Genomic DNA, 6,061 nt, shown 5'->3' on the forward strand with positions numbered 1-6,061 from the left:
CTTGGTTATCTTCAGGAAAGAAACTGAGATTTTTTTAAGTAAGTATGCAGATTTTTTATTTATCCTCAGGGTTTAATATCTTTAAATGGAAAAATAACATTTAAGAATTATTTTTGTTATTAAAAATACATTTTAAAATCTTTTTTTTTAAAGCCAGGGACCAGGGAAAAAGCATGCAAAGTTAAATTCATCAGACTTTTAAATATGGCAACAATTGTATCTCATTACTTAAAGAAAAATATCAACTCATTTTTATATAGCCATCCATCCAAATCATGTGAAATCAAGCCCATATTTTCATGCATGGAGACTCTTCATAACTGGTCGAGGCTATTATTTCTATCCTCCATTTGGAGTATACACAGCTCATCTGGGACTCATTTTTAATGCTATAGCAGGGCTTTTTGCAATTAAATAGAGTTAATGAAAACAAAATCTAACTTAAATGACTCTTATCTTTACTCTGAAAGACCCAAGAGAAAAGCATACAGTTAAAAATGTTACCCTTTGGGCTAATTGACTATTGTAATACTGTTCAACAGTGCAAGACACAGGTATGTCAACAAATTGGAGAAAGCAACTACTTTAAAGAGGGTAATTTTTATTGATAGAGGTTGTGTTCTCTGAAGAAACATAAAGGAGGGTGAGATAGTGATGGTGCCAGCAACACTTGAAGAAATTACTTTTTAAGTTGTGAAGTATTTTTCTAGAGGGTAATTTTTATTGATAGAGGTTGTGTTCTCTGAAGAAACATAAAGGAGGGTGAGATAGTGATGGTGCCAGCAACAGTTGAAGAAATTACTTTTTAAGTTGTGAAGTATTTTTCTGAGGCTTTGTCAAAAATTTCTGCACCAATTCCATTTCAATATTTGTTTCACATATCTCCGAATACATAAGGAGAATTCTTAAAATCTGGAATTTATAATCTGGTTGGGAAGATGAAGTGTAATAGTACAAAGAAATTAAGGGACATTAGAAAACAATATCTTCTCAAGTGTTAATTGTGGTGAGGAAATACATAATGGTATAATGGGTCCATACCAGAATGAGTCATGGTTATCTGGAACTATTAATTAGTTGAATACATTGAAATAAGACTTAATTTTTTTTTTTTTTTTTTTTTTAGGGCTGCACTCACAGCATATGGAAGTTCCCAGGCTAAGGGTTGAATCAGAGCTGTAGCCACCAGCCTATACCAGAGCCATAGCAATGCAGGATCCAAGTTGTGTCTGTGACCTACACCACAGCTCATGGCAATGCCAGATTCTTAACCACTGAACAAGGCCAGGGATCGAATCCACAACCTCATGGATACTAGTCGGATTCGTTTCCACTGAGCCACAACAGGAACTCCCAAGACTTAAATTCTTATAGTCAGTAACCTGCTCAAATTTTTGTCTCTACATTATCCCTGCCGAGAGAACATCCATATCAAGTTCACTAATTTCAGTGTCTATCAGGGAACTCACAAACCAGTATGGACTAGCTCCAAAGATTCTTAACTGCATTGAAAACTACTTCTGTATGGTTCTCAGCTGACCATACAAGCAAAAAGAAAAATATTATACAATCTTGCTTTTTGTATAACAGCCTCTAAAAGATTTCTAATCACCAGGACAAATATTTGCTCTATCATCTTCCTCATGTGATCTGTATTTGAATCCTGCCTTCAGCAAACACTCCTTTTCTTAGTGTTTTAAGTTCTTTCTGTATCTGACCATGTTAGGTTCCCTGTACTCTAATTGACAGAGGCAAACTTGAGGTTTGCAAGCAAAAAGAATATGGGAGGGAGGAGGAAAGTAGTTAGAAGAATGCAAAGGAATCATATTGCTGACAAGGTGAAGACTGCACCTTGTACACAGAAGACTAGCTAGAAGACCAGAAAGCCATCATGAGCAGGACTCTCCACCTCTCATGTCTCCTTACCTCTGTGTAACACTTTTCTTCTTTTTCATTCTCCTCTTTTTAAAAAATCCTTGCTCACTAGTTTGTTTTGTTGCCTAATTTTGACATTGGAATAGAGATTCTCCAAGTCTAGTTCCAAGTCTAGATATTACAGATCCAGCCCCACAGGAATTTTTCACGGCATCTTCCCTGAGAAGGATTCTGGTAATGGAAGAGTTCGGATGTGAGAGGCAACCGCTTGTCTCCTGATCCACTCTGGTTCTAAGAGGCAGCGGCTGAGTAGGTGAGAAGTTGGGCCAGAGGCTTGAAAGGTGGAACTCGAGCTAAAATATAAAACTCCAGGACTGATCTGGTTAATATCACAGTAGCATAACATGATGCCAGAGATGAAATGACTGTAACTCATCTTACAAGTGAAGAAGCTGAGATATAGAGAAACAATGTAAAGATATGTAGTTAGTTTTGCTGCTGAAGAATGTTGGTAACCGAATCCCACTACTTCCCTCCTGGAGGGTCTTCAAGGAGGGTCTAACAAAATATTTCTCCCTACAAAATCCGAGAAAAGAATATTAGTCCTAATGATGTAAAGAAGTTCAGAGAAAATAGTCAAAATCCTCGTATGAGAATTATCTCATGGTGAAATATTACTGCTGGGATTCCAATTTGCATACAAAATGTCAGGAATGTAAAAATTTGCCTAACTTAAACATAGAACAAATTCTAAATTATATTACTATTTTGAATGAGATGATTGATCCTTCTTTGTTACAGGCATCCTAAACAAGTTACCTAAGTGGGAACATCCAACAATTTTCAAAAAGTACAAGGTTAAAATAGTTTTAAGTTATTCTCTATACCACTTTTGAATCTGATTTTGAATTTCTTCTTGTACTAAGATAGCAAAGTGCTGCCCTTTATGTCTTCATATACAAACCGACCAATCCAAATCCAAAGTGCCCATCCTCAATGATCTCCTTTATCAAGCACTCTCACAAAAAGCCAATACTCACCTTACCCTAAATCACCCCAAGGCATATACTAGCTATCTAAGGACTATCCCTATAATAGCCACTGAAATTATTCAAACTCTCCAAACCTCAATTTAGCACACCTCACCTGGCTCATCTATTTCTTCCTGCAAAAGTCCAATAAAGGCTCTAGGCTATGCTCTCCCTACCCTTCTTCTGCCTCTGACCATCCCTGGCCCCTTCCCTATGTGAACCCCTGTGGCCTGGCATATCCCCTGTTTCTAGGAATCTGTGAATATAAACTTCCTCCTTCATGACAGTTGTGTCTATGTCTTCCGTTGTTCCATAATTGACAGAATAAATCCCAGGTACAGGTACTTTTTAGAACACTTCTTAACTTTAAAGATTTGGAACAAAATGGTAAAACTAAAGTATTCAAAAATGGGAGATATCGATATGAAAAATATATTTCTCCGGCTTACAACTGAAAAAGTCCCAAACACATTTTTTAAAATCTATCTAGTTTCCTAGGACCTCCAGAAGAGAAATCGCACTAACTCCTTTCAATGTATTTTGAGTTTACTGACACCCCCCTCTCAGGAGAGCACTTTTTTGTTATTGCAAATCCTTCAATCTTCTCCTTAAGATCTGTGTGATTGGTTTTATCATCTCCTTCACCTTCAAGGCCAGAAGGAGTTAGTTTTCATCATGAGTTCTCTAATGGAGAGGAAAAAAGAAGAAACCATAACTTTGCCCTCTTTTGTTCTCCTGAGGAGCTAGTTTGAGGCTTGTGCTCAAAGAAGACTGAGTTCCAGGATGCTGATGAAAGAATCCAGCTTTCCTTTCAAAGAAATCATTTGAGAGGCCTTCACTTTCGTCATGTAATGACCAGAATGGCCAGTAGGAGCCATTCCACTTGGAGACCATGATAGGAAGCAGCTGTTCTTCTCTGACCCTCACAGCTGAACACATCAGAGGCTCACCAATAGGCTGTGTCACTCACATTAAACGCAGAAGGAAAGATAAGCACACAGATTATGACAGATTTTTCCACTATAGTAAAATCACATTTGCTCTATAAGATGTGCTTTGACACTCATTTAATATTTAATGTTTTATGTTTAGATTTTAAGAATTTGAATTCATATGCATAATTTCAATAATTAAAGTTAATATTTAGAGTTACTTTCAGTCGTGTTTTTTTTTTGTTGTTGTTGTTGTTGTTGTTTTTGCTTTTTAGGGCCACACTCGAAGCATGTGTATTCCCAGGCTAGAGATTGAATCAGAGTTGTTGCTGCCATCACCACAGCCACATCAATGCCAAATCCGAGCCATGTCTGGAAGCTACACCACAGCTCACAGTGATGCCAGATCCTCAACCCACTGAACAAAGCCAGGTGTCAAACCTAAATCCTCATGGATACCAGTCAGATCCATTACCATTGAACTACAATGGGAATTCCCTATTTAATTTTTAATTAACATGTAATTTAGGTTTATTTAGAAAATATTGAGGATTCCTGAGGATGCATGTAAAATTCCATTGGCAATTCTAAAACCAAGCTCTGGGCTCCCCTCCTCATAGAATATCCAACCAAGTAAGTGGTATGGCAAGGGATGTGCAGGGTGCCCAATCCAGGAGGGGCCAGGGAACACCTTGCTAAGAAGTGGTACTAAACCTGTAGTCCAAACACTGAATTGTTGGTATGGGGATGGAAATGTCAAGAAAAGTGATACAGGCATAGAGAAAGGCCAAGAAGCAAAAGAGAATGAGTGGTAGATGACTGTACTGATAATTTCAATTTTTTAAGGCTCTCCATATCCCCATCCCTTGCTAGCGCCCTTCCACACTGACCCAGCACTTGACCATGTGACTTGCTTTAGCCAAAGGGATAGCAATTAACTTGGTGCGTGTGGAGGTGGTGCCTGGCTAGGTGGGTTAAGGATCTAGCTTTGTCACTGCTGTGCCTCTGGTTACAAACCTGGCATGGGTTTGATCCCAGACCCAGGAACTTCAGCATGTCACAGATATGGCCAAAAAAAATGCATGAGGCGTTTTTGCTTTCTTTTGAATTCCTATGATCACCATAAGAGCATGTTCATGCTATCTTGCTGGAAGACGAGACCTAGGGAAACAGCCAAATACATCCTAAATGAGCCAACTGTAAGAAAACTGCCAGACTTGTGAGTGAATCCCAATACCAGAACTACTCAGCTCAGCCAATATTCACAGGAAGAATTGCCCAATAATTCAGGAGACTTAGAGAACAAATGAATGCTTGTTTTCTTAACTTACTAGGTTATGAGTTGTTATAAAAAGTATTGAGACAATGGGTAAATAATAGGGAAAAAAACACAGATTGACAGGCAAAAAAAAAAACCCTTAGCCCTTCATATTCTTCATGTATTTTATTATATTTCTGCAGAGGCTGAGACCTCTTTCAAATGGTAATTCCAATTATGTTGCCTCTTTGTGGATGTGCTTCTTTGTGTCCCTTCATTTTGCTTTCCTTTGCTTGTTCTTTTCTTGACATGCATTTCCCCTACCCCATCTCTTTAGACCTAAATTGTCCTCTTTGTTGCTGTGGTTGTGCATGGATTTCAAATTTTATTATTTTTTTTAAAATGTTATTGGAGAATAGTTGACTTACAATTTTGAGTTCGTTTCGGGGGAACAGCAAAGTAAATCAGTTATACATAGACACATCCATTCTTTTTTTTTTTTTTTTTTTTTGGTCTTTTGTCTTTTTAGGGCCGTACTTGCGGGATATGGAGGTTTCCAGGCTACGGGTCGAATCGGAGCTGTTGCTGCCAGCCTACGCCAGATCTGAGCCGCATCTGCGACCTACACCACAGCTCACGGCAAGGCGGGATTCTTAACCCACTGAGTGAGGCCAGGGATCAAACCTGCAATGTTATGGTTCCTAGTTGGATTCTTTTCCACTGCGCCACTACGGGAACTCCCGTATAGATATTTCCATTCTTTCTCAGATTATTTTCCCATATAGTTTATTATAGACTACTGTGTAGATTTCACTGTGCTATGCAGTAGATCTTTGCTACCTATGTTATATATAGCAGTGTATATATATAAATAGTCCTCCCGAGGGCCTTTTTGTTTCTTCTTTTTAAGGCCTCACCTGTGGAAGTTGAGGCTAGGGGAAGTTCCAAGGCTAGGGGTTGAATCA

This window comes from Phacochoerus africanus, chromosome 1, assembly GCF_016906955.1.
Source record: "Phacochoerus africanus isolate WHEZ1 chromosome 1, ROS_Pafr_v1, whole genome shotgun sequence".
Lineage (NCBI taxonomy): Eukaryota > Metazoa > Chordata > Mammalia > Artiodactyla > Suidae > Phacochoerus > Phacochoerus africanus.